Here is an 11,569-nt window from a genome sequence, read left to right as displayed (position 1 = left end):
CGAAGCGAGACAGGGCGGCCATCCGACCTGTTAGTTGTTGTACTTCCTTCACGGTAGCTGGGCTCCTCATCGTCAAGATGGCGGCGCACTTATCCGGGTTGGCCTCTATTCCTCTTTCAGTCAAGAGGAAACCCAAAAACTTTCCAGCCTCCACGCCAAAGATGCATTTCTCTGGATTCAGCTTCAACTTGAACTTGGCGATCGTCGTGAACAATTCCTCCAAGTCTGCGACGTGCTTGCTTTTTTCTGGCGAGGTCACGACCATGTCATCGACGTACGCTTGCACATTCCTTCCCAGCATCGGTGCAAGTACTCGATCCATCAACCTCTGGTACGTGGCCCCCACGTTCTTCAGCCCAAACGGCATCACTTTGTAGCAGTAGCACGATCTCTCGGTCATGAAGGCAGTCTTCTCTTCATCCATGGGGTGCATCTTGATCTGATTATACCCCGAGAAGGCATCCGGGAAGCTCAACAACTTACACCCTGCAACACTATCCACCAGGGCGTCTATGCTTGGTAAATGATATGAATCCTTTGAGCAAGCCTTGTTCAGATCAGTGAAATCAACGCACATGCGCCATTTCCCATTACTCTTCTTCACCAGCACGACATTTGCCAACCATTCAGGGTACTGAACTTCCCTGATGTGGCCTGCAGCGAGGAGTTTCTGTGTTTCGTCCCTAATCGCCTGCCTCCTCTCCTCGTTGAACTTTCTTCTTCTTTGTCGCACTGGTCTCACCAAGTTGTCCATCGCCAGATGATGGCACAGGAAGTCGGGATCGATCCCGGGCATGTCCGAAGCGGACCATGCAAACGCATCCAGATGCCGTTCTATCACCTTGGCAATCTGGTCCTGGAGCTCAACCTCCAGGGATCTTCCCAGCTTGAAGATTTTTCCCCCGATCTCTCTCTCGAGCCACTGCTCGACGGGTTTTGGTATGGTTTCTCTGGCGATCACCGCCCTGGCGATTCCCAGTTCTCTCGCTTCCTCAGGGCGATTCCTTGCCTCTTCTTCCTCCAGACCGGCATTCCCCTCCCCTAGCTCAGCATCCACCATCTCCACGTCTCTTCCGGCGGTCTCTTCTATTACCGTCGATCTGGGCTTCACACCGGGGGGCGGGGTGGTCGTTACGTAACTCACCGATCTCTTGTTTTTCAGGCTATTCTCATAGCACTTCTTCGCTTCTTTCTGATCGGATTTGATGGTGATCACCACCCCCTCCATAGACGGCAACTTCACCTTCATGTGCCGGGTCGATGGTATAGCGCCTATCCTGTTGAGTGTGGGTCTTCCCAACAGGATGTTGTATGCTGAAGGAGCGTTTACAACAAGGTATTTGATTTTCTCCATTCTCGAACCCGCCTCATCTGCAAACGTAGTCCTCAACTCTATGTACCCCCTGACCTCCACCTGGTCACCAGCGAAACCATACAAACACCCTCCATAGGGCCTCAGCTGGTCAAGGGGCAGCTCCAACTGCGTGAAAGTCGGCCAGAACATCACGTCTGCCGAGCTTCCTTGGTCCACCAGAACCCTGTGGACCTTTCTTCCTGCTGTGATCAACGAGATGACTATGGGATCGTTGTCATGAGGCACCATGTCCCGAAGATCTTGCTTGGTGAATGTAATGTCCACTTCAGGCGAGTGGTCTTCAAACATATCCACCGTCATCACAGACCTCGCGTACCTCTTTCTCTGTGATGCGGTGCATCCACCCCCTGAGAAACCCCCTGCAATGGTGTGGATTTCCCCGTGCGTAGGCATCTTGTGCTGTTGAGCTTCTCCACCTGCTGGTTGGGAGCTCGACGCGCCCCCCGTCCTTCTATCTAGCAAATAGTCATTTAGGAACCCGCTCTTGACCAGATCGTCGAGCTGGTATCCTAAAGCCAAGCACGAATCCACTGTATGGCCAAAGCCCTGGTGAAACTCACACCAGGCGTCTGGCTTTGGCCCCAGCACCTTGTCGCCCACCTTCTCTGGCGCTTTCAACCTAGCAGATATATTGGGAATGGCGATCAGGTCCGCCAATCCCATGACAAACTTGTGCTTAGGCGGGCGATTGTATTCCCGGCGTGCTGGTTGCTGGCGCCCTTGGCCCCTGCCCTTGTTCTTCCTTGGATCATAAGGGTGGCGAGTCCTCTGATCCCTTCTGGCCGCCGCTGTCTCCAGAACCCTCTGTGGCTGGATCCTGGTCTGGGCGCGTGGCCTAGCGGGAGCCACGCTTCCTCTCTTCTCGGCCACTTCACTCTCGTCGGCGATGTGGGCCACCGCAAGTCGCCTAACCTCAGCAAATGTGGCGGGGTGAGCCCTGATCAATGCCTCGCAGAATGGTCCCGGCAGCACGCCCTTCTTAAATGCATAGACCAGCATTTCTTCATCTTTAGCCGGCGATCTGACCATCTGCGCCCCAAAGCGATTCAAGTAGTCCCTGAGGGACTCTCCCTGATATTGCCTTATATCAAACAAATCGTAAGACACCCTGGGCGGTGCCTTATTCACGATGTACTGCTCGACGAAAATCTTCGAGAACTGTTGGAAGTTGGTAATGTGACCGTTAGGCAGGCTCACAAACCATTCCAGCGCTATTCCCTGGAGTGTGCTCACGAACATCTTGCAGTATACGACGTCTGATCCTCCTGACAGCATCATTTGCGTATGGAACGTGGTGAGATGAGCCTCAGGATCCTCCACGCCGGTAAAAACAGCCTTGACAGGTACCACACTCGCAGGAATAGGCGTGTCAGTAACCGCCTGAGCGAAAGGCATGGGAAAAACACGAGGCGGCGTTGACGGCGCGACCTCTTCAGCAACAGGACGCCCTTGCTGCTCCTGAAGAGCTTGACGCAGCTCTTCGGTCACCTTGCTAAGCTCATCATTCCTGGCCCGGGAGGCGGCCAGGTCCTCATGCATTCTCGCCTGTTCTATGCGCGAGGCTTCTACAGTTGCCTGCAGCGAGCGCATAATCTCTACCATCTGCGCCATGGTCATGGCGGCGGCGCCTTCAGCAGCAACGGGCGCAATTGGACTTGAACGGTTGCTTCTCATTTTTCTCATGGAAACTTAGCAAATCGCGGAGAGTAATGAACAACACCTCCTTCAGCGACGATCGACTCAGCGATCAATCAGTCAAAACTGCGCGAAACTCCGCAAGAAAACTCAAGAACACAGCGAACCTCCACAGAAACCTGCAACTCCACCGGAAACTACCGCTTCTCCCACGGATAACGAAACGAGCCAAAGAACTCAAACTTCACCGAACAAATCTCGCGTAAACAGCAGAAAACTTCACTTCACCGAACAAAAACCCAAACGAACGGTGGAAAATGCGAAATCACCGAACAAATCTCAAACGAACAGCGAACAATGGTTGCACCAGCACACAACCACGCAGGAAACTACGAAAACCTCCAAGAACTCACGCTGTGGATGGGAACAGGTTTTACACGGCCCCACGGTGGGCGCCTGATGATCCTGCCTGTTGACCAGAACGTTGGAACTTGCCTCGCCAAACTTGGATCGACGTGCGCACCGCTTCAACCTCCGACCTTCGTCACGATCCACCTCAAGAACCTGCAAAAGAACAGAGCGGCGCCGCTGCGGCCGATCGCACTCCAACGCCCAAGTCAGTGACTGAACCACCAAATACTTCAAGAGCAAACACTCAAGAACTCTCAAGGAATCGTGCAATGTTCTCTCTCACAGTATGCTCAAGAACTCGCAAGCGTAAAGAATACAATCTGAACGTGCGTACCTCGAAAGTTCGTTGGGAAACCCTTTTATACCTGGTCACTTTCTCTCTCCTGGCAGTTACGCAGCTGGACACGTGGCTCGCATCCAGTCGTACACGTGCCATCATCTGGAGCCTCCTTGACTTGGGCGCTGCTTCTGACTCTCTTTTGGCTAAGTTACTTATGCATGGTACTGTCCAATGCATAGCTAACTTGGGAGCGCGATCTCTACTAGAATTGGCGAGTTAGGGTGCCTTCGTACACCTTCCCTGTGGTCTCGCCGGCCGCCTTCATAATCTGCACCACCTTCATCTTCGGCGATGTGCTTGCTCTGGCGATCTCCAATCCCTTGGTCGCCTGAGTTTACATCTGGCGACTTCATCTTTAACCCGGTGATCGCCGGTTCTGGTATGCTGGAGATCGGAGCACACCAACTACATAACTGGCGACTACACGAGCCCCCCGACCTCCTTTCCTTCTGCCAATCTGGCGTCTTGTCAATACGCCTATACTATAGCTTGATGCCACGTCATCACTTCCGACTACCAGGGTGGTACACATTTCATTAAGTTTGACTGGCTATTCTGATTTAGACTTTGCAGGTTGCACAATTTATAGGAAGAGCACCAGTGGTACCTGTCACTTGCTTGGATCAAGTTTGATCTCATGGCAATGCAAAAAACAGGCATGTGTTGCTCTTTCCACTGCTGAAACAGAGTACATTTAGCAGGGAGTTGTTGTGCTCAAACCATATGGCTAAGACAACAATTGAATGACTTTGGTATCTTACTTAACCATATACCTTTGTTGTGTGACAACACAAGTGCCATCAACATAACCAAAAATTATGTCCTGCATTCAAGAACCAAACACATTGAAATTAGGCATCACTTTCTAAGGGAACACATATCAAATGGAACATGTGAGATTAAGTTCATTGGTACAGATTTACAGCTTGCAGATTTGTTTGCAAAACCATTGGCTAAAGATAGGTTTAATTTTCTGCTCAATGAATTGAGAATTATAAATGTTAATTGTGCCTCGTAGTGTAAAATTAAATATGGTTATTCACAATTAAATGTGTTTATTTTTGGTACTGATATGGTTTGATGACTAGGAAAGAGAAAGTGAACTTTGACTTATTGACTGACTTAGTGGGTATTAACCATTGTACCTTTGACGGTTTTGGTCATGGTTATGTAACTGATTTGATGCATTGGTTGCTCAATGAAGGTGTGATATGTGTGCATCGTGACCCCAAATATTTGTTGCATATTTTCAAAGATTCTCTGCACATTTTCAGAGAATAAAATCCTTGTGCATATCTGCTCTTAACTTCTCTATCAACCTATTCATTCCTCAATATAAACCTGTGTGAAATTGCTACCCACATTGACTGCCCATATTCGTTGCTCACCATTTAAATCACGAGAAAAATTCTGGTTCAACCATGGCTTCCTCTTCAAGACAAAAGAAGAAAAACCAGGACATGCAAAGCACCTTTCAAGGAGTGCTAGAAGGCTGGTTCGCTGGAGATGAAGAAGGTATCAATGCCTGCATTCACGAGATGAGCAGAAAACATATTAACATACCCAAGGTGTTGGATTTCAACTGGCTGAAATCTGAAAAATTGGCTGAAACAAGGTCTGCACTGAAGCATCAGAAACTGAAAAAGCTGTTGGAATTAACTGGTAATGTATACCCTGACTTGGTTAAGGTGTTTTACACAAATCTAACTCTGGATGGAAAGAACATTGTATCCTATGTGAAAGGGATCAAAATGAAAGTCACCAGTGAAGTCTGGAATTCAGTGGCTGGAATCAAGTACTCTGGTCTAAAGGTTGGAAAAGGAAACACAAGTGGGATTCAGGAGTTCAAAAAAATTCAGTATTACAGAAGTTGTATGAGGAACCCTGCCCAGAGCATAAGCAGATTCCATGCAGGTAATCTGAACCTAACACCACAACTTGTTGCCTACATAATAGCATGACAGCTCATCCCTAGAGGTACGCATCATGTTGTTCTACATGAAGAGGATTTAATCATTTTATACTGCATCATGAATCTGATCAAGGTTAACTGGGTGTATATCATCAATGAGCATATGCTGAAATCCAAAAGATTAACTTATTATCGCTTTCCTTATGCTATACTTGTTTCAAAACTGATTGACTACTTTGGCATTGACACTTCTAATGAGCAAAATGAAACCATCAAAGCTGTGAGTGAGATTGATAACTCAACTCTCACAAAAATGGGGTTTCATAAAGTGGAGGACAGCTGGGTGATTCTCAAAGGCAAGAATCCTCAAGAAGAACATGGAGCCTCAAACCTCAACAATGAAGATGGAGATGACGTTGTTCTCATGGAAGATGACACTATTCAAGCCGCAGAACATTCATGCTATGTTATCCATCACTCCTACAGGCAAGAGCCATCTGCTGATCATGATGGAAGTCAAAAGATTAGTTCTCCATTTATAGAAATCAGAGGAGATTCGCCTGCTCCCCAATCAATGCATGAAGAGGCTGCTGCAACTCATCAGAATGTTATTGTTGCCTATCAAACCCCATAGTACAGAGGTGAACCCTTATCCATGTTTGAGAGGCAAGTTCTGTATTGCCTTGATGCCATGACAGCATAACAAAGAGCATATTTTGAGACAAATCAAGCAAGGTTTCAGCACCTTGATGATCAAATTGAAGGAGTTCAGTTGCAGCTTGCAGAGTTATATTACAAAGATTAGAAGTATCTTGCTTTCCATGCTTTCCTTTCATCAGTTTATATTTTTGTAATGTTGAACAATTTGTATTTGTTTTCTGGACTGTTATGGTTGTGTTTCTGTTTTTATCTTTCTCTATGCTTAAATGTTGTTTGATGAATCCAAAGGGGGAGAAAAATAGTTCACCATGCTAGGTGAAGATAGATGAAACAGGAAGTTACATTCTGCACCTTAAAACTCATTCACATGTTATGCAATGTTTCAATTTTCTGGTTTGGTATTTGGTGCAGTACAAGTTCTTAAAGCAACGGAGCTGTGGGGATTTGTCTCCATCAAACAGGGGGAGATTGTTGAAGATGGTTGTTGCCCCTTCAAAACATGTGTTTGATGAAGCCATCTATGTAAATTTCATTTGTATTTACATTTGCTTTAAGAATGTCTTAGGCATAGTTTAGATGTTGTTTAGAGTAGGCTTTTTGCTAAGTAACTCACCTCTTAACCCCTGACCATGTGATAAGAGCAAGCACAAGTTTTCTAAAACTGTTTTTCACATGTTTTGCAAAAATACCCTTACTGCATAAAAAATGAATCTATTCTTTTCTAAATGAATAGATTCTTTTTTAAACTGATGCATTGACTAAGTCTTTTTAAAATCATGGTTTGTGCATCAAGTATTTTAACTAAATCCTCATTCCATCAAAACGACTGTGTTTTACTTGTTAAAAATTTTCTGATATCGTTTTGAAAAATAAATCTGTTCATCTGTAAATGAATAGATTCTTTTTAGTCTGGTGCTATGTTTACCTTAAAAGGTTTTTTCATTTTATCCTTGCACCAGAGTGTTTGACTAAGTCCCCTTTACATAAGAGATTCGCTTACTGCTTTTGAAAATAAATTTGTTCATTTTATTTTCAATCTGTTCTTTTTATAACAGCTTTAACGGTTTTTTGAAAATCTGTTATAAGTTGTTTTTCTATAAAAAGAGATTTTGTTCTTACGTTCAAAGGTGAATCATACAATTCAGAAAACAAGTTTTACAACAGAGAATTAAGGATTTACAGAGAATTAGCATGTGTTCTTGAAAGATTTTACAAATCAAAAGTGTGCTTGTTCTTGGATGGCTCTAAGGCTTGGTTAAAGGTGTTGTTATTGTGTAAGCAATATGTTCTACTGGTCTAAGGTAGATTTCTGCATCCTCTATCAGGTGTATTCGTTTCATATTTCATTCCTTGTAAAAGTGTGGTTGTAAACTCTTCTTGATAGGGTTTCTTGAAGAGTTGTGTGTGCTGGAATAGTGTTTTTCAGCAAGGTTTGTCATGTTCTTGTAGGGTTCAAGAACTGTGGTGTTTTGTAATTGTTTGAATTGTGTTTTAGTGAATTTCACCTTGGATTAGGTGAAGACTGGATGTAGCTCATTGGAGTGAACCAGTATAATTACTTTGTGTTCATTCTCTCATAATCCATGCACTCAATAACTGCTGAATAAAATAAACTACCAAGAAATAAATTTGTTCAATTGTAATTGAATATGTTCTTTCTGGGCACGTATATACTGTTCTTGTTTTTCTAAAGAACTTCTTCATAAATCCATATGTGGTGAAACATTAGTGAATTTCATGCTCTGTGAAAGATAATACAATCTGACAAGTGTTTTTAAATAACAAGTATTGGCTCTGTATTCAAAGATTAGGATTAACTGCTGAAGCTCATTGTTTTAATTCTGCAAAAATTAATTTGAACCTTGCATGCAGATCACCTAACTCGATCATAAAATAAAAGATTATTCAATAGCCATAAACGCCTTAAAGTACATAAACAGTATAAAAATAAATTTGTTCATTGCTAAATAAATCAATTTATTTTTTGTGTACTGTGACAATATCTGATTTTGTGCGAAACTTATAAAAGGTCAATTCACCCCCCCTCCCCCCCTCTTGAACTTTGACACTATTGAACCCAACAGTAAGTAAAATACTTGAGGATTTCTAATTTGTAGGTAACTTCATGTGATTTTATTCGCATATATAATTGTTTGCATATAAATTCATAATATAATTACCTACATATAAATAAATATATTATTACATGTGGATGGATCTATATAGGTAATTACATATAAGGATCCTAAAATAAAAGGGACGTTGTATAGGTTATGTTTGAAAATTACACATCAAATAGAGATAATGACATTTTATAGTATATAAGTGAGTGCAGACTTCACTTTATAAACCGATTTTATAAGGTTGACTTAGACTTAAAGTTTATTTCTTACTAGCTTCATTGAAGTTGTATAGAATATCCTAAAGTGGTCCTATGTGGGTCTAATACTCTTTGAAGGAAGACTGTGGTTCATGGATGCATCTTCCAATAAAAAAAAATTTAAATGTGTTTCTAAAGACTAAAGGAAAGTCACTAAATATTTTGAGAGATGAAATCTATTTTTCCACGAATACTAAAACGCTAATGAAAACAAAAGTAAAATAGCTGCACCTAATTCTAAAGTAATGCCTCTTGGACTCTACAAATTCTCCCATATCCACCGCCCCTTGGACTTTGTGCTTGGTCTCCCAAGGATCCAAATAAGCTATGACTCTATCTTGTAATAGTGGACCATTTTAACATTTTACATTCCATAAGAGAGGATAGTCTTTTTCGTGATCACTTCTTCTTTTTTAATCATTATAGCCATTAACCTTATGAGAGGCCCAATGTGAATTCTCCTATATGCTTCTCCATTAATAGTTTTATGTGGTCTAACATTATTTGAGAAGATTGCAGTGCTCCTCTTGCTTTCTTTGTTTCAAAGTTTTGCATTGTACTCCAATTGATTAAGACCACCATTACTACATGCGAAATGGTGATATGTATAGACTATATACAAATGTATTTGATGATTCTAACCAATTGATAAAGACATATATATGGGTAAGGAATGAGAATTTTGAGTGAAAAGATATTTTGTCACAAGATTTAAGGGATGAAAATTCAAGTCAAGATTGGTTGTTGTGTGATTAAATCATGTGTTCCATGCTTAATTTTTTGTGTAAGTCCTTTTTATGCCTTGATTTGATCATATGTCAAATTAGGAAACTTTTTGAAAGAAGTATTGGGCATTTTGTGATTTCAAGTATGTTATGATAAAATATTTTTGTTTTGCTGGAAAAACTTTAAAAAACATGATCATGTTCTAAAACTTTATATCTCTCATTTAAAAATCTAATTGTTTGACATCAATTGCATTATTTTTAAATTAATTTACCTGTTAAGAGGGACCCATGCTCGAATAAAACATTGTGTTTTATTCATATTATTGTTTGAACTCTTTTCTATCATTACCTTGCTACAACAAGAACATTTTGAGTAATCAACTAAGTATGTAGTTATTTTATTGTATTTTATTTTTTCTCTAGGTGATTGTATTTTTGTAATGATTTTTGTTTTTCTAATAAAGTTGTAAAATTAGACAAGATTTCCAAGTTGTTTTTACAGTATTTTTCATCTTAACTTTTAGGATTGACATTTAGACTTATTTATGAAATTCTCAAGGAAGGAAGGTACAACAGGTAGAATCTTCCGATACATCCTTGGAATTTAAATTAAGGTGGAACAATTATTTCCTCAGATATAAAGCTAGTTTTGGTTGGAGATTTTGTATAAGAGTTAAAACACCTCTAAATTGTTTATTTTATTTGATTAATTCATTATTAATAAAACAAAATGTCAACTAATAAGATGTCATAAGAGGCTCAAGTATTGTATGACAATAATTCTTGGTTTTTTTCTTTTTTTTTTATTGCTAGTAAAACTTAAAAGTAATAGTAAATAAAATTAACTAAAGTAATTGAAAAATACTATATGTATCCTTGGTGTTCTTTTTTCTCTCAATCTTCTTTACTTGATATATTGTTAATTGTCTTGTTCTTTTGAATTTATTTTTCTCTCCACGTATTGATATCTTGTTCAAAAAAATTGATCAAAACTTTTGTTTTTCACTTTTAAAAATTGGTAAAATTTCAATTCCCATTCTCTTTTTCTAGTTGAACTCAATCCTATAGTTTTAAATTAAAGACCCTTCAAAAACATTTCAGATTCCTATAACATAATCAATACTTCCACTGAATATATTTCGAATTAGAATATTCTTATTATTATAGTTTAGGATCATAATTTTTCTAGTTTTACGTTACATTATTTTTAAGGTTGTGTTTGAATTGAGAAGTCAAAGTATGAATATTTGAGAGAATGCACGTGTGAGATTTAAGAGAAATGTGAAAGAAGTGATTGTGTTTGGATTGAGGTGAAGAATTGATTGAAATTTGTGAGTAATGTAATGGTCGATAGAATATTTATAATTTTTTTAAAGATATAAAATATAAATTTTCAATTTTACCTTTGTAATAAAAAAATTATAAATAATAAAATATGAGTGATTTATGTGTATGAATAAATAGTTAATTTAAATTTATAACAAATTTTTTTTTTATTCTTACTATGACCATGAATCTTATTGATGAGCATATATTTATTCACACTCACTAGCCTTATTTATAGATTATTGGACTATAATAATAAATAAATCCATTGTTTTAATTAATATTCTTATAATTGGGTTTATTTAGGCCTTAACTATTATTATTTTTAATTTTGTGTTTTTAGAGTAAATTATCTGGAGGAAGCATCTACCTTTGTGAATGGGCCAAATATGCAAAAGTCCAAGTTGTTTCTTGAACCAAAACAGAAAACAAATTCTGAGGAGAAGAAAGAGAAAATAAAATCTACAATATCCCATAAACAGAATTGCAAGCAAATCTTCTGCAAAATAAAAAGAATTATGGAAAGTGGAAATTGTTAACAAAATATAAACTACAATATTTTCCCAAGATCCTTGGAGCAAAAAAGCCTATAAAAGGACACAAGCATCAAGGAGAAGAGGAGAGCTTCATAGGATTTTCTTAGTTTATTTTCTTCTTAGTAATTCTTTTCTTTTGCCTCCGCATGGAAGGCTAAACCTTTTTGGTTGATTCTTTTGTAATTCCCCATTGAGTTTTGAGGTTTTGTTCAATAAAAGTTTCGATTTTTAATTCTCTATAACTATTGTTTTTATTGTCTAATCTC

The sequence above is a fragment of the Phaseolus vulgaris genome, chromosome 4, assembly GCF_000499845.2.
Source record: "Phaseolus vulgaris cultivar G19833 chromosome 4, P. vulgaris v2.0, whole genome shotgun sequence".
In the NCBI taxonomy this organism is placed as follows: Eukaryota; Viridiplantae; Streptophyta; class Magnoliopsida; order Fabales; family Fabaceae; genus Phaseolus; species Phaseolus vulgaris.
Note: the sequence above shows the minus strand (reverse complement) of the source record.